This window comes from Pan paniscus, chromosome 2 (assembly GCF_029289425.2).
Source record: "Pan paniscus chromosome 2, NHGRI_mPanPan1-v2.0_pri, whole genome shotgun sequence".
NCBI lineage: Eukaryota > Metazoa > Chordata > Mammalia > Primates > Hominidae > Pan > Pan paniscus.
In genome coordinates this window covers 545,590-569,892 of record NC_085926.1, presented here as the reverse complement: position 1 = coordinate 569,892, position 24,303 = coordinate 545,590, and the positions used below count along the sequence as shown (strand labels likewise).

The 24,303-nt window shown below is 36.4% G+C and overlaps 1 long non-coding RNA gene across 2 annotated transcripts in view; it reads right to left on the bottom strand.

Annotated features, from left to right (window-relative positions):
- Nucleotides 1-19,750, bottom strand: part of LOC117979569 (uncharacterized) — a 284,518-nt gene extending 264,768 nt beyond the window's left edge. For both annotated transcript variants that reach the window (XR_008624663.2, XR_008624664.2), the window contains exon 1: nucleotides 19,515-19,750. This is a non-coding gene — a long non-coding RNA (uncharacterized LOC117979569). The remainder of the gene's footprint in view (nucleotides 1-19,514) is intronic.
- Between the last annotated feature and the right edge of the window lie 4,553 nt (nucleotides 19,751-24,303).

Here is a 24,303-nt window from a genome sequence, read left to right as displayed (position 1 = left end):
TGCATGCATTTTTGTGCATATATAGAGAGAGAGAGAGAGAGAAAGGGAGAGAGAGAATAATAAACAAATATGAGAAAATGTTAAAAATTGGCGAATCTGGATATATTGTATGTGGGAATTCTTTGTACTATTCTTGTAAGTTTTCTATAAATTTGATTATTTAAAAATAAAAAGTTAAAACTTAAAAGTGCTTCTTTAATGAAAATCAGGGTATAACAGATGGTAATTATTTCTATTTAAAAATAAAAATTAGATAATCTATCAGTTTTGAAATTTTAAACTGAAAATGTATGGAAGAATTTCATACAATAGTTTCCTTTTGCTATTGTAACAATTACTACAAATGTGGTGGCTTAAGATATACCACTTATTATGATAAAATTTTGAAAGTCAGAAGTCCAAAATGGGTCTCATTAGGCAAAAATCAGATGTTAGCCAAGGTGTTTTCCTTTTGAAGCCTCAGTGAAAGAATGCATTTCTTTGCCTTTTCCAGCATTTAGAGGCTTCCCATATTTCTGAGATTGTAGCCCCTTTCTCCATCTTCAAAGCCAGCAGTGTAATGTCTTCAAATCTGCTTCAAACTCTGACCTTGACTCTCCTAGCTCCTTCTTTCACTAATAAAGACCCTTGTAACAACACTGAGACCACCCAGGTGGTCCAGTATAATCACCTCTTCTGAAGGTCAACTGATTAGCAATCTTAATTTCTTCAGCAGCCTTTTCTCCACCTCACCATATGACATGACATACTCAGATGTTCCAGAGAGTAGCACATGGACATCTTTGGGGTAATTTCTGCCTACACTGTGGAAAATGTTGGAAGAGCATTTCAGGCCAATGGGTGAAAAGGTAAGGTGTAGTAAGAAAGGACAATGGAGACAAGGAGGAAAAGCCAGGGAGTGCAGAAGCTTTTAGGTCATGTTAAGGATGAGGAACTTCCCAGTGGGAAACCACAGCAAGAGTAGGTGGAAGCTAACATGTTCAAGTTTGTATTTATGAAAGTTTCCTATATTCAAAGAAGAAAGTAGTTTGGATAGGAACGGCTTGCTGAGTACAGGTTACGAGGCTCCTCTTGTCATTCTGGTAAGAGCAAATGACATTTTGGTCTTGGCTAATGGCAGAGGGAAAGGACAGAAATAAATTACTCTCAATTATCACTGGAAGAAGTGAGAAATTATAATTGGATCCCCAGGTGGCAGTGTATTCTTCAGTAATATTAAGGTACTACTTAGAAAAAAGAGTAAGCAGGACTTGGGGAACTACAGGACAATGGGCATTGTGAGGGAGTATACCAGCTAAGGTTCACCAGAGAAGCAGAACCAGTAGTAGGGGATATGGTTTTTGCAGGTGGATTTAGTGTGAGGATTTGCCTTCACAACTGTGCAGGTGGTTAAGCAAGCCAGAAGACCACAGTCTGGACAGTCAGGAAGGGAAGATCTTGAACAAGAAAGAGCTCCCTGGTCTTGAGGTAATACCTGTTGCCCACAGACAGGTAGACAGGAAGGAAGATGTAGGGTAAAATGAAGACAACTTCACACTTGGCTGCTGTTTGGAGCCTCTCAGTACATTCGTTTTGATTGAAATAAATCCAGTTTAATGTGATGAAATGATTGAAATTGTTCCACAAATAATTTGTGTGATACAGAATATAAAAACAATTGTATTTAAAAGAGATCAAGTATTCTAAAATTACTGCATGTTATGTTGGTGGTTGTGGTTGATCACATTGCTGCTTCACCATCCCCCATTGCCTCAGTGTAGGTGGAATGTATCTTCCTGGTCTTTGGCTTTGGACGTGGCCACATGACTTGCTTTGGTGAATGATATTCAGGCAGAAGTAACATTGTGCCAATGCCAACCCTATGCACAAGAGACCCAACAAGCCTTCACTCACTCCTTTCAACTCTGCCATTGCCATATACAAAGCATGGCCTGGGTATCCTGTTGGTCCAAGGATCATAAGAGACATGTGGAGTAGAGCTTTCCTGCTGACCCACAGGCATACAGTGAGAAGAAGAGCCACCCAGTCACTACAGCCCAAAGTAGGGTGTCCTAACCACGCATTGATTAGTCACACCCAAGCCAACCTGCAGACACATGTGCAATAATAAATAATTATTGTAGTTTTCATCCACTGAGTTTTGGAGTTTGTTATATAGCAAGAATGAACTGATACAATGGGGAAATAAACAGAAAATTTAGCTATAGTTATATAAACCTTGTTAACCATTTATCTATTCTCCATTGCACAATGAGATTTATGTTCTTTAGCTGTTTGTTTAATCAATAAATTTAATTATGCATCTAAGTGCCAAGCACTGTTACATACATTGGAAATACACCTATGAATAAGATATTGTGTCCATGTAATGCAGTGAGGAATAAAGATAAGAAATGATTAGAATATAATTCAATAAATGTTGAGGGGAGAGGTATATAGCCTTTATGAGTACATTAAAATTTTCATCTTTAACTCAGCTGATCAATCAGGGAATACTTCTCAGATGAACTGACCTATTAGTGAAGTCTAAAGAATGAATGGAAATGCAGCACCATCTGCTTACCAGCAGCAATGGTCTTCAGTTTTTGTTGGAAGTCTAATTCATGAGACACAACATGCTTCTAGTAAGACCAGGTTTACTTTAAGGAAGGATGGAGAAAAGAAACAACAGAGCATGCACAATGACAGCACTGTAGAGTTCTTATGACTCCCAGGCACAGAGTCTATGTCATTCCACACTCAAGGTAAACATTGTCATGAGAGGCAAGCTAAGTGTATGCAGAACCTCAGCTTGGAAAAGCCCCAGCTCTGAGCTCACTCTACTTTTTACCCCTAGTTGTTTAGGTGTTCACTCAGGGGTATATGACTTGCCTCCATACTCTAGGATGGCTGTATATTATCAGCACATATTACTCAAAAAGCAACTGCTTCAGCCAGTCCTATAGCCCCTGGCTGGATTCTCACTTATCTTGATCCAAAAAAGTAAACTCTTAGCAATTCTTTGAGTTAATGTTACAAGAATAATTACCCATGGGCAAACCTTAGATGTCCAGGAGATGAGAGGAAAGTCCACAGATCCAGTTATTCACCCTTTCCATCCATGAGATTATCCAGAAGCAGGCATGAAAAAGCAGGACAGCATGGTTTGAAGAAGAACAAAAAAGAGTTGCAAACAGAAGGAAAAGTATGTTTTGGGAAATAAAACCCTAAAGGAATAAAAAAGAATATCATAATTATTCTGGAACTGAATGTGGTTCAATACAGATGGTTGTAAAATCTGGAGATGATACAATATAAGGTAGGGCTGGATAAATAAACAGAAATACTACATAAAGATTGCAGAAAAACACAGGTTACTCTTAAACCAGATTAAGTATTTGGAAATTTATTCTGAGACAAACCAATGAACTTTAAAATGTGGAATTACATACACACATTCATGCATGTATACATACATAAGCATACAGACATATCCATATAGTGTATACACACTTACATGTTTATATGACTTACTTTTGAAAAAGGTTGTCTTGTCTGCAATGTGAAGAAGGGAATGGAGTTGCAAAATATTGTAGACAATAAGATTAGTCAGAAGGGAATTGCTATAATTCAGACAAAAGATGATACTGGAGTTAATTAGAATAAAGACTTGTGGACAGAGAGAAACTTGACAGATTAGAAGAAATACATAGGAGTTAATATGCACCTTAATTGGTGATCAGTAGATGAGGTTAGAAAACAGGTTGGAAGAGTCAATAATATTACCTGAATTTCTGGTTTGAGCAATTAGTTGGAAGAAAGAACAAGAAGGCAGTTAGCTCCAGCTTCCAAAGTTTGATTTTGAGGTAACTAGGAAACCCAAATAGAAGGAACCAGTAGATACTTAGATAAATAAATCTGGAGCTCAGAGATGCTGACAGTTCAAATAAAGTGTAAGGTGTAATTATGAGAAAGTCCTTGTTCACCTATTAAGAATATTTCAGTAATACCGTGGAAGTCAAAGCCAGGGACATACAAAAAGTAAAGTGAACAAGGGTAGAATATCTTATGATACAGTTGGCTGTAATGGAAGACAATCAATATACATGATGAAAACTCAATCACTGTCAATCATTTTGTTACCGAAACACCAGGGGTTTAGTCTAGGTCCTGCTGCTCTCCGCACAGAAAGCCAATGACTGAGATGAGTATTGCCAAGGAGGAAGGCTTTAATTGGGTGCTGCAGCAGAGGAGACAGGAGATCACTCAAATTCATCTCCTTAACTGACTAAAATTGGGGTTTTATATAGCAGGAAAGAAATGCAACAATGTGTGAGAAAACAGGAGCTAGAAAGGGGCAAGGAAGCAATCATGATGAATGAGGGGTATCTCATTGTCTGGATCTGGTGAGTTTCAATTCTTTGATATATTTTTTTGAGATGCCTGAAGGTAATTTCCAGAGGAAGGAACTCAGATAAAACAAATCTAATTTGCAAGCTTTAAGACCAGAAGGGTCAATTTCTATATTTATATATAAAAAAATACTATCTATGGGATTATTGGGTCAGTTTCAATTTGATGATGACTTTTAAAATTATAGGGACAAAGAAGAAGTTTTCTTGCCAATTAAAACTAAAAATCTGAAATCATTTTGAATAATGTCCTACATCTGAGATTATCTAGTTTTGCTTATTATATTGTATAATTGCTCCATTCTGCCCATAAATAATCTCCAAATTCCATTTCACTTATAATGAGTAATCAAATTATTTGGCTTACATTTTTATAGTATATTTTTCTTAATAAAAGAAGTCCACCTATATTTAAAAAAAAAAAACTATGGAAACCCGAATTTAAAAAAAAAATGCTGCAAGTTATCCTTTTCCTAGAAAGGTAATAGCAAATACTTTGATCCAGACTTAGGCCGGCAATGATATTTGTGTTTTCCTTTAATACTTGATTATGCTCTTTAATTTCAAAATAAGGGCTAACTGGCTGCCGTGAATCGATTTTACATTACGTATTTACTGATTATTTTAAAAGTTGAATTCTCCACGCAGTTGATGACAATGGCTAGAACATGGGTACAAAAGAATTGTCCCTCAGTTATCTCAAATACCATCAACTTTCTCAAATGTATTGAATTGAAGCCCTTCCAGAAAACTGAATCTGGTCATTACCTTCTCCTCTTCACCATCAACATTCTGTATTTCATCTGTTGTTTCACCACCTGTTACTCCATCTGTTTTCATGACTGTGGTTAGGATTTATAAACATCCCCTACATTATATCTTATTTCCAGTCTGCTTTCCCAGGGAAAACTCCTTTGAAGTCTGTTTCTTACTGCAGACTTTTCTGTCTTGTATTTTCACCAATGTTTTCTTCATTTTCAAAATCTAAAGAATAAATTAGCTCTCACAACCATTTTATTTTCTTTTTTATACTCTGTAAACCAGAATGAAATGTATTAGGAAAAAAAGTAGATACAGATGCCACAAGTCACTATACCTTTCCATAAATAGTTCAAAACTAAAAAATTAATTATATCTACTTTTTTCATACAAGTAATCCAAAAATGAAAAATTACACAATACAGATTGTTATTTTTTTAAAATGCCTCTCATCCGCTGTCTATTTCTAGCCCTACTTCTAAGAAGCAATAACTTTAATCCATTTTAATACTTCTCATGTTTATTAGTTTTCTGCATTATATGCTTATACCATTTTTTTTCTTTTTTTCTTTTTTTTGTAAAGTTTACTCAGGACCTAGTTTTTTTTCCCTGTTATGAAAGATCATGTATTAGTTCATTTAAGTCACTTAGCATATCCACAGTCCATTCTTCTCCTGAGTTGTGATAGTTCTTGCATTAGTTTGCTAGGATAGCCTCCTACAAAGTGGGTGACAACAACAGAAATTAATTTTCTCACATTTTTGAGGCTAGAAGTCCAAGATCACGGTTGACTTCTTCTGAGGCCTCTCTCCTGGGCTGGTAGATGGCCTTTTTCCTGTCTTCACAGTCTTTTCCCTGTGTAAATCTGTATCCTAACCTTCTCTTCTTATAAAAACACCAGTCATAATTGGATTAGGGCCCACCCTAATGACCTCATTTTAACGTTATTACCTCTGTAAAACCCTATCTCCAAATAAAATCACATCCTGAGGTACTATGGGATAGGGTTTCAACATATAAATTTGGAGGGCCATAATATAGCCCATAACATGGTTGCTATGATTGCTAATTACTATTGCTATTATTAATTTTATTATTTAAATCGATTCCTTCAACAAATTATCACTGATCAACCCAATGAGAATTTTTTTTAAGTTGTTCTCTTGGAGCTTATATTCAAGCAAGAGAGAAGAAATATTGAACAAAAAACTACCATAATATTAGATGGTGATAAATATTAAGAAAACCATAAAGTGAAATAATTCATGGCATGAAGTGACCAATGGGCAAGGTGGAGATCTCCTCTGAAATGTTGGAAAGTGATAACTGAGTTGAACGTGCACAAGTATAAGAAGACAGCCACTGTTGTGGGATGGGGGGAGAGGGGAGGGATAGCTTTAGGAGATATACCTAATACTAAATGACGAGTTAATGGGTCAGCACACCAGCATGGCACATGTATACATATGTAACTATCCTGCACAATGTGCACATGTACCCTAAAACTTAAAGTATAATAATAATAAAAAAAAAGAAGAAGACAGCCACACCAAAAATTTTAGAAAGAATTTTTCTAGCAAAGATACAAAAAACGGAAAGGACCAGAGGCAGAAAAGGGCTTGGAGTGTGAGAGAAATAGAAAGAAACTCATTGTTTTGACCTCCAGTAATGAAACACATCTGAAAGGTAAGCAAATTTGCAATTTTTGCGGGGCCTTTAAGACCTAGACAGGAATTCTTCTTTGAGTTTTCTTAAGTTTAAATTAATGCTTGATTTTTTATTTCTTCTAGAAAATAGATATTAGTATATATCTGATTGCCATTGTGAAAGATCAGGCAATTGGTTACCCTAAAAACACTTCCTTCCCACCTCTCACCCCTTCTGTCCCCTATCAATTAATTCTACCTTTAAAATTATGGTTTGATAACATTTATAGTCTATTTTGTCAACACAATTAGATCTCCCAAACCATACTCTACAGATATAATCCAAAATGAAAAAATTCATGACCTATACTTGTAATTATGCCAATGGCATGATCCTGTGAATGTTATTTAAGGCAAAATCAAGAAGTCTGTTTAGACTGACAGTATAAAACTTGGTTGCTAGGTGCAGACAACTCAGAGGACAGCTTTTCGAGTGTAAAATTCAACTGCACTCTTTTTTTTTCTAACTTTCTAACAATTTTACAAACTAATAAAAGATTTTAATGTCTCATATTTGCATTGTGCTTGTCATTAGAAATTCCAAGTTCATAAATAGAAAGTATCTTCTTCTTGAAAATAGTTTTTGTGCAGACTACAGACTTCTTACTTTAACTGATTGCTTTTTAAGGATGATGTATAACTCTTCATCCTAAGATCTCATTTTACTGAACACCTGTGCTAATTGCATTGTTGAGTGGATCCCATACCTTCCTCTTTAATTCCTTTTTATTTTTCTGGAATGCAACCTCAGTACTTTCTTCCTGAAATTCTTATAATCTTTTATTGTCAGAAATTTGGCAAGAATATATGAAATGATGAGATTTTTCAACAGCTTATCTTACTTGGCCCTCAGTTGGCTTTTTTATTTTAAATACAGATTTTTTTTCCCCTAATATTAGTCACTTTTTAATATTTATTTCCTCCACTCTGTTTTCATAATGTTCCTTTGAATTAAATACTGTATCTCCTAGGTTTTCATTTCTCTTTTGTTGTGATTAACTACGTTTTGAAAAAATTTATTCATTTAAAATTGTAATATTTCTATTGATGTTTTTATTTTGACAACATATTTTTCAAGCATTCTTTTGTATTACATTTTTGTAACATACAAGATGTATCTTTAGAAAATTTTATAAAACCTCTGGTTTGTTTCATAAAATTTCACTCTCATTTTCTCAGGTCTAGTAAGGACTTATTCACTTTTAAGTCTTTTTTTTGCATTTAATATAATCTAGGGAAGAACATAAATTATGTACTCACTTGACTATATCGAATTTAATGTCCAAATGGCTTTCGGAATGATTTTTTTACAATGTTAGGCTTATAATAAGCTATTTTCATGAAAAACCTACTTGCAATTGACCTGAACAGATTAACACTCTGTTAGAAAAGAGTACACATATGTAGATTATTTAATTAACCACTTAAATTTAACTAAACTGTGATAAATTTTAACCAAGTTTGATAAATTTTTACAATGATTGTACATAATTATTACTGAATAATACAGTACACATTTTAATGAACTTTGAGTATATTACTCACATGAAGAGTGGGCTATTTAATTTTTGGGTTACAATTACTTGCTTTCACTAACAACTGGAGAAATACAAAAGTTTTTAAAATTTTTAAGAACTTGAACAAACTAATTTGATTTCTATCAAAGTATAATTTGAATACTGGAGCTAGAATAATTTTACATCTCTTGAATGAGTTGTTCATGTTAAATGCAATGAAAATGTGAGTTAAGTGTGGAGAATTTAATTGATTACGTAGATGCTAATAAGTATAAAGACCCATTTATTTTTTAACCATGAAATAGCAGAGTTGTATGGCATACATTTTTAATTTTACTCTAAGGTTTGGGAATGATGAAGTGATCTGTATACCACCCAGAATTTTTAGACTTTGAGCTAAAGTTAGTATCTGGATGAAACTTGGAGGTGGTTTCTTTTGTGATAAGTATGGTTGCAAAATTAAAAAGTGGGATAAAGATTTATCTGAATATACAGAATAACCAAAAATGTAGGCCATAGCAGCTACAATTAGTTGCCTAGAAATATCCCTTATTCATTTCTTGCTTTCCAACAGAAACCTGACTTTTCACTCCAAGGACCAATGAGCTCAGCCTCCTTTGTAACTAAGAGAGGCAATTCAACATAAGCATGGCCATTATGGTGCAGAAGTGTCATGAAGCAGATTTTTCTTCCTGACACAAAAAGGGTAAGCTGTCCAAAGACTATTGACTTTTCCCCCTTTCCTTCTTCTTGTCCAAAATATGGTTGCAACAGCTGGTAATGTGGCAACTACCATGTGAACATGAGTATAAAGCCACATGCCAGTAACCATGATCTAAAGAGTTAGAAGCAGCTAGGACCCAGAGTGCATTCCATGAGCAGAAGAATCAGCCCTTAATTTCCTCATATATAATATTATGGGTGGGAATATGTATTTGTCTTATCATTTTTATGTTACATTTCCTGTTGCTTGTTGCTGAATTTAATCTTTACTCATATACAGACCCCATGAGCAAACATAGTAATTTAATTACCTCAACTTAGTTTTAGTTTCTCTCATATGTGAAAATGATTATACTAGTACCTATCTTATTGCTATGATAATCGAATAAGACAATACACTTAATAAGTTTGTGCAGATTAGTTATTTATAGCAGAGTAACCGTTACCTCAAAACTTAGTAGCTTAAAATAGTAAAAAACTTTTATAAATTCACACAATGGATGTGAGTCACAAATTCAAGACTGGCTTACCTGGGCAGTTCTAGCTCAGTGTACCTCACGAGGTGCAGTCATATACTCAAAAGAGCTGCAGTCCACTGAAGCATTGACTGGGACTGAAAGAACTGCCCCTGACATGGTGTGCCCACATGCTGACAAACTGGTGCTTGCTGTTGGCAGGAGGCCCCAGTTCCACTCCCCATAGGGCTACTTGAGTTACCTCGCAACACAGCAGCTGTCTTTTCCCAGAACAAATGATCCAAGAGAGAACCAGATAGAAGCTGACCTTTTTACGACCTAGTCTTGGAAGTCACAGCGTCATTTCTACCACATTCCCATTGTTAGTTACAAATCAAAAATTCCAATCCACATTCAGCGAGAGAGGAATTTGTCTCTGACTTTGGAACGAAAGTATATCCAAGAACTTGTGGACACATTTTTTAAATTACCAGAGAAGGACTGTAAATTTCCAGCCTATTCCTTCCTCCATGGCATTCTTCCACCCTCACCTCAACAGGTGCACGTACACAGGGGAGCATGCACACACACACACACACACACACACACACACAAACACCAGTTTTCCTTTGTTCTCAGACAGAAAGACTAGGTTGCATGTAGAAAATTAATAAAGTTTTTTTATTGTTGTTGTTCCAAAGAACTTAAGTAAGATTAAACTTTATTTCAAATTTTAAAAAACAGCTTCCAGCTCTAGAGAGAATTCATTATTGGGCAGCGGTAAAATGTCAGCAAAGGCCATGGCTTGTTATTATAAAAATTACAGCATGCTTTGGCTCAAATCAAATTCCTTGAAATGTAGCATCTATACCAGCAAGAGGCAGATATACTAGGGTTAGCATATGGCAAGTATTGCCCTGACCCCTGATTCTAGAACTAAATGATGTGTGACTATATCGAAGGAAACTAATTTCCGTAAGTTTCATGTGAGGAGCAGTTTCTTTACAGTCTCACCATCTGCTGCTAGTTAAAATTTTTGTGCCTGCAAAATGATATTTTTACTCCCCACCCTCTACCCCTTTAAATGCTGTAATGAACAAGAAGAATTACTGAAAATGAGGAAAGCTATCTCCATACATACTTCAAAGCACTCATTAATGGAAGTAGAGTACCAATTTCATTTTTTGAAAGCATACTTCAGCTTCCAACGTACTGGAAAATTTTTACTGATTATGAATTATAGCATCATGTTAAAAATGCCTTTTGATGCTTTATGATGGTGAAACGAAGATCACGCACTTCTATGTTTTAATGATTGGTTACAGCCTTCACAAAAATCTCTGCATGTTTTAGTATTACAATTTGGGGACAAATCTAGTTAGCTTGTGTTAGTTAAGAATTCACTGGTTCTCTGATCATTTCAAGTGACTTGAAAGTAGAGAGAGAGAGACTCATGTAAGACACAGAGCTGAGCCAGTTTCTATGATTAGAAGGAGGTAACCTGGAGTGGGAGGACCTAGGAGATGAAAGCTGCATAACCATCCTTGACTGTCTTCTTTATTTACTCCTATGATGTTTCAATCAGTTATTTTGTACTTCTCTATTTAACAACTTAACATCACAGCCTTAATAATCTTTACATATTTATATTGCATTCAAATAATTAAGGAGGTTTCACTTACGTGATGTCCTCAGGCAGCAAGTGACCATCTGCCTTACACCATCTCGCCTACAAATTTACATGGGAACTCCGTGTATACGTAAACTCTTATGCATAACAAACAATCAGACAATAACGGCATTCAACAAAAAGCATGCATTTCTGTATTGGGTCTGCAGGTCAGCTGGGTTGGCTCCGCAGTCTATGTATTCATTTGACAGGTCTATCTTAAGGGGACAGCAGGTTTCAGGGTGAAAGTTCTTTAACAGAATGTCAGAAAAACAATTGTTCAAGCCCATAATTGCAGAAGCACATGGTGAGTTTTTGTTTGTATTACATGTCACATCTGCTGACATCCCTCAGGCCAAAACAAGTGACATCCAAACCCAAAGTCAAGAGACAGGGAAGTACACTCGTGCCGTGGAGGTAGATGGGGAGGAAATTAATACTTTTGAATAATAATCTAATATACCTTTCTGTGATCTAGAAATTATGTATTTTTAAACCAAAGTTACACAATAAATAATACTGTAAAACATGTAGTACAACTATAGTTTGAACACCTACCATTTCAACACAACTTCTGGTATAACAGTGGTTCTTCGGGCTTACAGAGGTGTACAATAATTTCATGTGGAATAAGTGATTTTAAAAATAAATAATGGCCCTAATTCTACATACAAGGATTTACATTATTTGTAATATCCAAATTGATGTCTTTGATGATTTGATGATACTATATAGAGTAAATTGGTGTTTATGTCTAATTCCCAAATGAATTATTGATATTATCATCCATTTAGTTAAGCAACAAGTCTTTATTTAGGCATTACTACGTGTATGCACTCTACCCAATCCTAGCAATACAAAATAAACAGAAACAGAATGGTACCCAATTTCTTGTAACTCACAGGTTGGTAGAAAACAAACACATTAAGTGATTGTGATTTTTTAAGTTGATATTAAAAAGGTTAATATTAAAAAATACAAGATGTTGTGAAAGCCTACAGCAGAGGGAATAACACAAATCTAAGAGGTCAGGAAAGGCCTTTATAAGCAAGTGACCTGTCAGTTAGAACTGAAGAGTGAGTAGGAATACAGCAGATGAAAAATGTGAGGGAGGATATTCCTGCCTTGAAATGAACATGGCTTTTGTGAACAGCAAACAGAAGTTGCAAGTCCCAGATGGCTTCTGTGCAATATAGAAGAAAGGAGAACAATACAGATTAAGCTGGAAAGGTAGACAAACATGAGATCATGAAGCACTACTCAGGAATATATTACAGAAATTGCCGAAGGCCTCAGTCAATGGCACTGGTTGAAAAGTTTTACACAGTGGGAAATGGCCATGGTGATCAGCGATGAATATAAGTCAAATGCATGCAATAGATATTCAGAAGGACAACTGAGAAAATCTTAGTGCTTGGGGTTTGAGGGTGGTGGAGAAGAAGTATCAAGAAAGATATGCAAATAGAAAGGCTAGTGTAAGTGGAGTTCTTAAATTATTAAGTGGAGACTCTCCGCTGAAAGCAGGAGAGGACTGGAAGTTTGCTGGAGACCCACAAAGACTCAGTGTTTTCAATGATTGGACAACCAGTGTCACAGAGTATCTCTTACCAGCTCTCTCCTTTGGTCCTCACCTTCTAGCTTTTGCTGTGGTCACTTTTAACAAACAATTCTCATTCTCTGCTTTTTCACTTCAGGGACTTTGGCTGCCAGAGAGGATCTCTAACTTTCTTTTTATTAGTCCCAGGTTAGATTTTAAGTAAGAGTTCAAAAACAGCAAGACTGGCTTTGCTCTCCCACTAAAAGGGAGATATGTGGATAATAAAAATCCCCAAGAGAGAAGTGAAAGTAGTTCCTGTTATAAATACTGAGATTTGCAGCAATGTCTTTTTGACACCAAAGCCACTCTGCCACACTAAATAGGTGTCACTGTTACTACAGAGATTAGGACTTGCCACTAGACAAAGCGGTCTACAATGCTTGGAATATTGCAAATAAATATTTTCTAAGAAAATTCTGTGGTCTCCAGTTAAAAGCAAACAAATAAAAATAAATAAAAACATTATTATCCATTATTACAAGAAAATATTTTATAGGACAGAAGCTCTTTTTCCATTAGAAAACAGATGTCCACATCCATTTGTAACAACTTATTTCCTTCCCAGATGTTACTTTTGCTGTGTAGCCGTAAGTACCAAGAATAATGTAACGTCCTTGTTCAAAATGTCCAATAATCAGCTGAAGAATTTTAAGTGTAAAATACTGCTAGGCTGTCAACGTGTTGGGGCACCTGGGTGTGCTGTAACATTGCTCCCTTCATGCAGACGACAAATGTAGACGAAGCCTAACTCTTTAGGCTAGCTTGTATTCCTTGAGTTCTCATGAATGGTAATTTTGAAGTAAATAATGCACTAGAAAGAAAATTAACTGCTGACTTAGCAGATGATGAAGTGCAGCTCTATGGACTCAATTGCCCTATCCAGAATGCAGGCAAGTCTCAGTATGAGTCTGTTCCATTGTGCCCCCAACAGTGAGGTCTGCATACTAAATTTAAGGGTTTTCTTCTGCCACAAAACATATGCTAGTATACCATAAATTAAATCACAGAAGTCACTATTTTCTAGATACATCATTGAAAAATTTATCATTTTTTCAGGAACCAACAGGAAATCTCATATACATATGGAATGCCCACGCTTTCTTTTTAAACTCCTCCCAACAGACAGAAAAGGAAAAAAAAAGGTTACGTTATTGGAGGGATAGAATCATATTTTTTACTGAGGAAGACATTTGAAAACTATCCTATTTAAAGACTTGTAACAGGCAAAAGGGTCCAGCTGCTTGCTGCTTGGAGAAAGACGCCAAAATAACAAGAGCGAGGTGTGATAGAAAGAGAGCAAGCTTTATTATCTGTGGTAGCAAGGGCAAGACTGGGCGGAATTCTTTCCAAACATTTCCACTCTTTAATTTGTGGAGGGAATGCAGGGGTTTTTAAAGCGAGAGGTTTGGAATGCAGGAGAAACAAACGGTTTAGGAGGTGTCAGGTGGTGCAACCTGCTCCGATGACTTGTTTTGAATTATTATTCCATCTAGTGAAGGAACCCGTGCCAGGATGGGCCCAACCAGGTTACAAATCAATTGCAGTCAATCTTACAGTCAATCTCTAGTCAAGAGTGGATTCCAGGCTTGAGGTAATCACGTGTTGGAGAGAGAACTCTGGAGGTGTCTGGTCTGTATCAGGATCCGGCCCCTAAAGCTTCTAAGGAAATTTATGACCAGATAAGAGAGCATGGTGTGTGCTTAACAAGTACCTAGGTAAATAAATGTGCATAAGGCATGGGAGCATAAAGTGGGAAAGGGAGAGGAGAGTGGAGGTTCACAGCACATTCCGAGGCTATATTTCAAGATGAAAGAAAACACATTTGTAGTTTGGCTCAAAGCTACATCTTGAGACTGGAGAGAAAGGAAGAAAGAAAAAAATGGTAAATGCAGTTTGAGCTAAGCTGCTTAGTTACAGACTGTTTTGTTTGAAAGTTTTTCTTGAATTGATTTAATGAAAATAAATATCATGCTTTATGCCCAGTGCTAAGCATTAGGTCTAACAAGCAACAGTTCAAAATATAGTTATGGAATGGAGGGAAGGAAGAGGGAGAGAGGGAACAAAGAAGAGAGGGAAGGAAGGCACGGAGGGAGGGAGGGAGGAAGGAAAAGAAGGAAGTTCACAGTATCTTGAAATAAGATACATATTTCATTAATCTTTTTATCTTTGTAATTTGGTAAAGAATCTTGCACACAACAAGTCCACAATAAACGTTACTGAAAGAGTTATTTTATAAAACAAAGTGCAATCTTTTTCTTAGAAGGTCCAGCTTATCAAGTCAACTATAGTATTAACATATTTTGAGATATTTTTGAAAATGAAAGTGTGGGTAATGAAATAATTATGAAAATATTTTGAAAATTCCTTCATATTTTATAGTTTATATTGATGTTTCATACCATTATCACAGTAGGGAAGAATTATCTGGCACTAGAAAAAGTCACAAAAAATAATGAACAGCAGTTTCTTTTTAGTTTATGTTTGTTTCACTATTCATGATGATTGTTTTGCTACTATTCTCAATTATTACGGATGTTAAAATGCATTTAATAGGTATCACAGCACCAAATATACTCCTCAGCCATTTAACAAGTATCCAAATTTATAGTCTTTATTATAGCTTGTTTTTCTGTTTCTATAGAAATATGTAGCTATTTCTCCTTTTTTGGAGAGTTTACTACTTCCTCAGGCATGGGGAAAAGTCAGTATTAAGTAAAATATTGTGTTTTTTTATATACAGGAAATGAGCAAATTGTAGCATAACAGAGGTAACTTAGAAGTTTCAATCACTACAAGTACTTACTCTCACTGTGATTTATGCAGCCATATTGGTCAAACAGCAAATCATTTGCATCATTAAGAACAATAGCATCTAGAGATGAGACTGATCTTTGAAAAGGTAAGGTAGAAATGTGTATGCCAAATAAATATTTAGTGATAATATTGATACTATATTTGAAAAACAAAATCCGATTTTAAAAATGTTGGCTAGAATAAGCAACAACATAATTACAATCCCTGGGAGAAATAAATATTAAAAGTTTGGCAGACATTGAATTCTGGGGAAATTGGTAAGAGCATAGCATAATTTGAAAATTATTCATCCAATCTGATTAATCATTACTTCTCCAGGAATTTTAAGAATTAAATTGTTGCTAAAAATGAAATAAAATGAGTAAGAATTTACTGTAAAACCAATACCATTTTTTGCTGCATACCCAGCGTTAGTCATTAAAACCATTGACATGTAGACAAAAGTATATCCTGGGTAGTGAAAATGGATTTTTAATGTACACCCAGGATTCTCAAATAGCCCCTGGGGTTCTGGTAGAGCTCAACAATACCACAATGTAAAACTAATTCTTTAATACCAGAATTGATCTCATAACTTTGAGCTTATTTTTGACATGTTATCAAAGACAACAGCAACTCACTAATCTGCCAACCTCAGAGATAATGAATAGCCCTCCAGCAATAGAAAGTTTTTCTTTTGGAACTAACTTCCCAAGATGATTCCTTCAAATAACTTTATAGACCAGTTTAGCCTCTTTCCTAAGGCGCCTTTTTCCTTCTGATCAACATGCTGATGGAATGTCTTCAAATCTCAAAGCTACTGTTTAAGAGAATCAATAATAATAGTACTTGTCATTTTATATGCATTTATCTGCAACCTCATGAAACAAAACACTTGTTAACAAAATGTGGGTAAATAACACTGATGCACAGAAAACCACACTGCAAGTAAGAGCTATATGTTTCAACAGCATGTTTATAAATCGTTTGTATAAATGAATGGCCTGACTTCCAAATACTCTTCCTATTTCTTTTTGTTGCCTACTCATTATATTCAAGAACACCACTAACGCTGAGTTGAAAATATAAAATTGGTTAAAGTTATGCTTATAAAGAGCTGTCCCCTAGATATGATGGTCAATACTGAGCCTCAAATTAATATATCCATCTTGACTTTACAAGTGGTTGTAAAGACTAAAATTGTTGACTGAGCTCTTAAGAGGAAGATTCCAAGAAGCATGAAAACTCAGAATAATTAATTAATGGAAATTAATTTGATTGCCCACATTTAATATTTTCCCACGAATCCTTTATGACATTGAGAACTGGCTTTCAAGAAACACTTGGCTGGATTTGCCTTCTTGTTTTTCTTTAAAAATTTTTTTCACAAAAGTTATGTTAAAAGTTCTCTTCACATCAAACAAAAATTATTTATTTATACTGTACCAATCTTCATTTATACACTTCCTTCAACCATATCAAACTTCCTGGTACTTGAAAATAAGGAGCAAACGAACAACTTGCTTGGCTGTAATAACTTTTATTTCCAGTGAATCCTTGAGGTGAGTCTCCATTTTTAAAACCACAGTGAAATGCATGACTACTGAATAAGAAAATACACAACCTCAACAGCTTGGGCAGCATAACATTTCAACTGAGCAACAGACACATCAGCTGAAATAATGTACACTTTTCTTTGTCACACACACACACTTGCTGGTACCCCTGGTAATCACATACAATATGTGATTACATCTTCCAAAATCCAGCATGGAATCTCAGCTGATTGAAGTCTTTTTCAACTAATTGTTTCACATCTTTATTTTTCCTTTTTGATTCTCTATCTTCCAGACACACTTATTCAAGCAAACTATCATATGAAAAAACTAGCGGAAGATGTTACAGCACTGTGAAAAGCCCTCTGTAAATACTCCCTTTGTTTTTTCAACTTTTAGTGTTGATGGCTTCTCATAATGGAAATGTGTTTCCCAACTGTGGTCTGTGACTGTTTCTCAGGGGCTTCCAGGAGATGGTGGGGTGAGGTGAAGTGGGACTCATCTCACTACCACAACATTCTAAAATCTCTCCTTTCAACATGAAAATACATTGGAGCCGTTAAGCTTCTCCTGGTCACTCATTATGGTTCCTGGCCTATGCTTTGCACATGGCTTCCTTCCTGGGGTCATCTTGAGTTCCCTCATAAGGCCTCACGGCAGGCAGCAGGCTCTCAACTCAGCGTCTAGCACATAGGGAATTCAGAAAGGATCAGTGTGCAAACTAGACCTCTACTCTGTGTGTGTGTATGCTGCACCTCTCTCCTAACTTTACTGGGGCAGCCCCTTGCAGTAAAAGGGAGGTCTACACAAAGATTCTCCCCAGAGCATCAGTGGAGGGGTGAGACCAAGTGTCTCTGCCCCGTGACTTCTCTTAATCTATCCAGAACACCTCTTCTCATGTTCTGGAACTACAAGCGAGAAATTCAACAAGGCAAGGGCAGCTTTTCTTTCTAGCTCTTCTCTCTTCTCTTTTTAGACCAGCTATGAGAGCCAAGAAAAATGGAAAGGGAAAATGTCATAATAAAAAGAGGGTGCACATTGAGTCACAGAATATCATGTGATATATCAAAATATAATAATATCATCCTTTTATATTTGTTTGGGGAATAGGCCACAAATTTTCACCTACATTTAGCTTTTTTTACATTCTTATTCTCCTTGCCATCTGCTCCCGATTTTGAAAAAGCACATTCACACACACCTTCTAGAACATGCAAATGAATAGTTGACTTTTAAAGACTAGGGGTCACAAACATTTGGAGGACATGCTCAAAATGTAGGTTTCCTGTATCTGCAACCCTCCCCCCTTTTCTTATTCAGTAAATCTGGATTGCAGTTCTGAGAATTTCATTAAAAAAAAAAAAAACTCCTGATGATTCTGATGTACCTAATGCTGAGATCACAGTCTGAGAACTGTTAAACTCAGAGGCAAGAAAAGTCAGCAGAGGGAAGAATTAAAGATAAGAAGACAGATACGATGGTTAATTTTATGTGTCAAGTTGAGTGGGCCAGGGGGTACCCAGATTAAACATTGCTTCTGACTGCGTCAATGAGGGTGTTTCCAGATGAGATTAGCTTTCGAATCGGCGGAATGAGTAAAGTAGATTGTTTTACCCATGGTGTGAGCATCATCCAATCCACTGCAGGCCTGAATAAAACAAAAGGTGGAGGAAGGAGGACTAACCCCTTCTTTTCATCTCACTGCTTGAGCTGGGATATTTTTTCTTATCTCCTGCGCTGGAACAGAACCTAGTGGTTCTGTTTCTCGGGAGAATCCTGACTAGTATAATACGCGGTATATACAGGTCTAGGATAACGGATCTGCAGAGTTTTTACCACATCTCAGTGAAAATCAATCTCCATAATTAAGCTGTAAAGTGTTATTTTAAAAAGCAGAAACTTCCTGAGAAAACACTATGGGTGACAACAGTTATGAGTAACTAGATATACACAATTATTAAGTATTCCCATAGAAGGATTGGATTGTCGAACTGGAGGAAACCTTAAATAATGTATTCTAATCAGTGATGAACGTAGGGTTTGTGAATCCAGCGGTGCATACCACTGGGGTTGCGGGCGTGAGGCGGCTTAAGAAAAATAATTTTAAAATACGAAGTCAGAAATATTGAGCTCCCAGGGCTTTGAAAGTGACCTGTGCAAGTGAGGATCCATGAAGTTCAAACTACATAAGTTTCGCAGTAAATCTACAGGTGACTCCAAACCCTCTTCCTTGAGGATGAGCAGGGAGGCCAAAAAAGCAAAGAACGTTAACCCCGTTCTCACACCGAGCCAGAGGAAAAACTGAGAAGAACCTTCGGGTCTCCGGACTCTTCATATTATACACTTACCTCCTTCTGAGAGGTGACAACCTGCTAGCAGCTCTCACTCGCTCTCGGCGCCTCCTCGGCCTCGGCGTCCGCTCTGGCCGCGCTCCAGCAGCCCTTCAGCCCGCCGCTGCGCTGAGGGGGCCCCTCTCTGCGGCTGGCCGAGGCCGGAGCCAGCTCCCTCTGCTGGCGGGGAGGTGTGGAAGGAGAGGCGCCCGCCCGCCGAGGCTGCGCGCCCGGCGCTAGCGGGCCGGCGTGGGTTCCGGGTGAGCGCGGGCTTGGCGGGCCCCGCACCCGCAGCCGGCAGGCGCCTGCTGGGCTTGATCGGGGGAGGAGCTCCCTGTGGGCTGCCAGAGTGCCCGGGCGAGGTGCCACGAAGTCCCGCTGCGACTGCCATTGAGAAGCGAAGCCGGCTGGGCTTCTGGGTCGGGCGGGACTTAGAGAACTTTTCTGTCTAGCTAAAGGTTTGTAAAAGCGCGAATCAGCACTCTGCGTCTAGCTAAAGGTTTGTAAATGCACCAATCAGCACTCTGTGTCTAGCTAAAGGTTTGTAAACGGACCAATCAGCACTCTGTCAAAACGGACCAGTCAGCTCTCTGTAAAATGGACCAATCAGCTCTTGGCAAAATGGACCAATCAGTAGGATGTGGGTGGGGCCAGAAAAGGCAATAAAAGCAGGCCACCCGAGCCAGCCAGGCAGCCGGCTCAGGTCGCCTTCCACGCTGTGGAAGCTTTGTTCTTTTGCTCTTTGCAATAAATCTTGCTGCTGCTCACTCTTTGGATCTGCCCCTCCTTTAAGAGATGTAACAGTCACAGCAAAGGTCTACAGCTTGACTCCTGAAGCCAGCGAGACTACCAACCCACTGGCAGGAAAGAATAACTCCAGATGGGAGGAAGGAACAACTCCAGACGGCCACCTTTATGAACTTTATGACTGAATAATATTCAATTGTATGTGTACGCCACATTTTCTTTATTCATTCATCCATCAATGGACATTAAGATTGCTTCAAGATTATGTTGTCTAATTTCGACGATCCAGGTGTGCAGCTTCACTCCTGAAGCCAGTGAGGCCATGAACCTACCGGGGGGAACGAACAATTCCAGACACGCCACCTTTAAGAACTGTAACACCACAAGGGTTCAAGAACCCACCAATTCCGGACACAATTATATATTCAATATTGAGTGTTAGATACATGATTCATTTTCAACTTTCATACCAGGAATCATGTGGGCTCCCACAGGCTTCCTTTGAAGTGGAAAGATAGAAACTCTTTAAAGTAACCATTTGTTACTACTAAATATTAAATAGTAATTGGCTGTTAATCCAAAGGTGAAACAACAGCTTTTGGTCCATTTTGAAATGTTTAAATTATTTGCAGTTTGAAACATTACTTTTATGCTAAACCATCACAACTAGTTTTTTGTATTGTAATTAATAGCAGCTAAATTTTAATTTAAATTGTGAGGGTTTAAATGTGTTAATTTAAATGTGTTTGGTGGAGATAGATTAGTGGTTTCTAAAATACTTTAAGTTCTCTATTATATTATTTCCAGGCATAAGAATAGAAATGTTATAAAGTTTTCAAAATATATGTGAGTGTTTTGTGGAATCAAGTATCCCACATGATAAACACCAAGCCGTGCTGAAAATTAGAGTCATTTTAGAATCAGGCCTTCTAACATGAAATTATTTATTTTACTATTTCTGAATAATGCTGTTCAACAAATTAAAATCAAACTGGTATATGCCAATAATTAATCCAATACATCACTCACTCACGAATCAAGATGAAGTAAGCATTATGGGAACAAAAATAATAAAATATGAATTGCATTTTTATAAATCAACTCATTTATTTTTGTAACACCTTTGAGGAATGAAAAGCCTCCCAGAATACAAGGCAAACACAACATTACGAATGTAATTTATGAAAAAATAAAATTTTACAAGCTTTACTGGGACTTCAGTGTCCAAAAATATAGAATGTTTGATTTTGGAAGGTCATTTTGAAATCACAGCATGGTCTCAATGAAATACAAATTATAGGTTTGCATGACCAAAATGAGTGAGACAAATTGTTACTAAAAAAACAGTCTACCAATAGCAGTTCCTCCCTCAGACCAGCTCCACCTTATCCTGAATCACCAGATAATGATGAAATTTTCTGCTTTAAAGGTTTATATGTCAGACAAAGGACTATTTGCTAATGTTTATAGATACTTCATTCAAATCAATAACAAACTACTCAGTTTTTTTAAAAAATAGGCAAATGATATGAACAGGCAATTAAAAACTACAAATAGCCAATAAATACATGAGAAGATTGTAAACATCAAAATTGAAGTGCAAATTCTAAAAAGTGACAATATTTTTAAAAATGTTTTAATGTGGTATAATACATGTAACATAAAATTTACTGTCTTAGTCATTTTTAAGTGTACAATTTGGTGGTATTATGTATAGCTATATTGTTGTGGAACTATCATCACCATTCATCTACAAAATTCTTTCTATCTTGCAAACTGAAAATCCATACCCATTAAACACTCTCTGTTTCCCCCTCCTTGACAGACCCAGGCAACCATGATGTCTCTGTGAGTTTGACAACTTTTAAGTGCCTCATTTAAGTGGACTCAAACAGTATTTGTCTTTTTGTGACTTTATTGTTCAATGTAGCAATATGTCTTCAAAGTTCATTCATGGTATAGCATGTGTCCAAGTGTCCTTCCTGCACAATATTCCTATGTAAGTATACAACACATTTTATTTATCCATTCATCAGTTGCTTCCACATTTTAGCTATTGTGAATAATGCTGCTGTGAACATGGGTGTACACATATCTTTTTGAGAACTTGAGTTCAGTTATGTTGGCTGTATACCAAGAAGTGGAATTGCTGAATCATATGGTAGTTCTACTTTTCAGTTTTTGAGGAATTGCCATACTGTTTTCCACAGTGGCTGCACCATTTTTGCATTCCTACCAACAATGCACAAGGGTTCCAATTTCTCCACATACTTGCCAACACCTTTTCTTTTCTTTTTCTTCTTTGTTCTAATACTAGCCATCCTAATGGGTATGACGTGGTATCTCACTGTAGTTCTGATGTGCATTTTCCTAATTAATCATCATGCTCATTGTGTTAGTCTGTTCTCACACTGCTAATAAAGACATACCTGAAACTGGGTAATTTATAAAGGAAAGAGGTTTAATGGACTCACAGTTCCACATGGCTGGGAAGGCCTCACAATCATGGTAGAAGGCAAAGGAGACGCAAAGGCACGTCTTACATGGCAGCAGTCAAAAGAGCGTGTGCAGGAGAACTGCCCTTTATAAAACCATCAGATCCCATGAGACTTATTCACTATCAGCAGAACAGCATGGGAAAGCCCAGCCCCCATGATTTAATTACATCCCACCAGGTCCCTCCCACAACACATGGGAATTATGGGAGCTACAATTCAAGATGAGATTTGGGTAGGGACACAGACAACCATATCACTCACTGACTATTTGATTATCTTTTTTCGATAAAGATCTTTTCAAATCTTTTGCCCAATTTTGAATCAAGTTGTTAGGTTTTTTTGTTGTTGAACTTTAGGAGTGTTCTATATATACTAAATGTTAATCCTTTGTCAGATATAAAATTTGCAAATATTTTCTCCCATTTTCTGGGTTGTGTTTTGCTCTGTTGATAGTGTGTTTTGATGCACAATTTTTAGAAAATTTAATGAAGTCTAATTTGTCTATTTTTGTTGTTGTTGCCTATGCCTTTGGTATCATCGCCAAGAAATCATTGACAAATTCAGTGTCATGAAGATTTTGCCCAATATCTTTGTCTAAAAATTTTATATTTTTAAGTGTTATATTTGGGTCATGGAACAATTTTGAATTGTTCCAATCAATTTTATGCAGTGTTAAAGATCCAACTTAGTCGTCTACATGAGGATGTCCAGTTCTCCCAATAACATTTGTTGAAAAATTGTCCATTTCCACATTGAATGATCCTCACACTTTTGTTGACTATCATGCGACCATATATTTGAGGGTTGATTTCTGGGCTCTCTATTGCATTCCATTTGTATCCATTCCATATGTTTGTCTTTTTGACAGAGCCACACTGTTTTTACTACTGTAGCTTTGTAGTAAGTTTTGAAATCACGAAGTATGAATCCTCCAGCTTTGTTCTTTTGTATCAAGATTGTCTTGGCTATTCAGGGTTCTTGGACATTTCATATAAATTTTAGCATGGGTTTTTCTACTTCTGGAAAATATATCACTAGGATTTTGATAGAAATTCCATTTAATATGTAGATAGATCAATTTGGATAGTATAGATGTATTAACAATATTGTCGTCCAATCCATGAACATTGGATATTTTTGCATTTATTTATGTTTTCTTAAATTTCTTTCAACAATGTTTTGTAATTTTCAGTGTATATGTCTGTCACTTTCTTGTTTAAGTGTTTCCCTAAGTACTTTATTTTTTTGATAGTATTATAGATGAGTTTTTTTTTAAATTTCCTTTTGGATTATACATTATTAGTGTATAGAAACACAACTGATTTTTGTATGTCAATTTTGTATTCTGCAACTTTACTGAATTTATTATTTATAATGTTTTTCATGGAATCTTTAGGGTTTTCTACATATAAGATCATGTTATCTACAAACAGGTGATTTCACTTATTCATTTTATATTTGGATCCCTTTTGTTTCTTTTCATTGACTATTTGCTCTGCTAAGACTTCCAGTACTTTGTTGAATAGAAGTAGTGAGAGTAGGCATCCTTGTTTTGTTCTTAA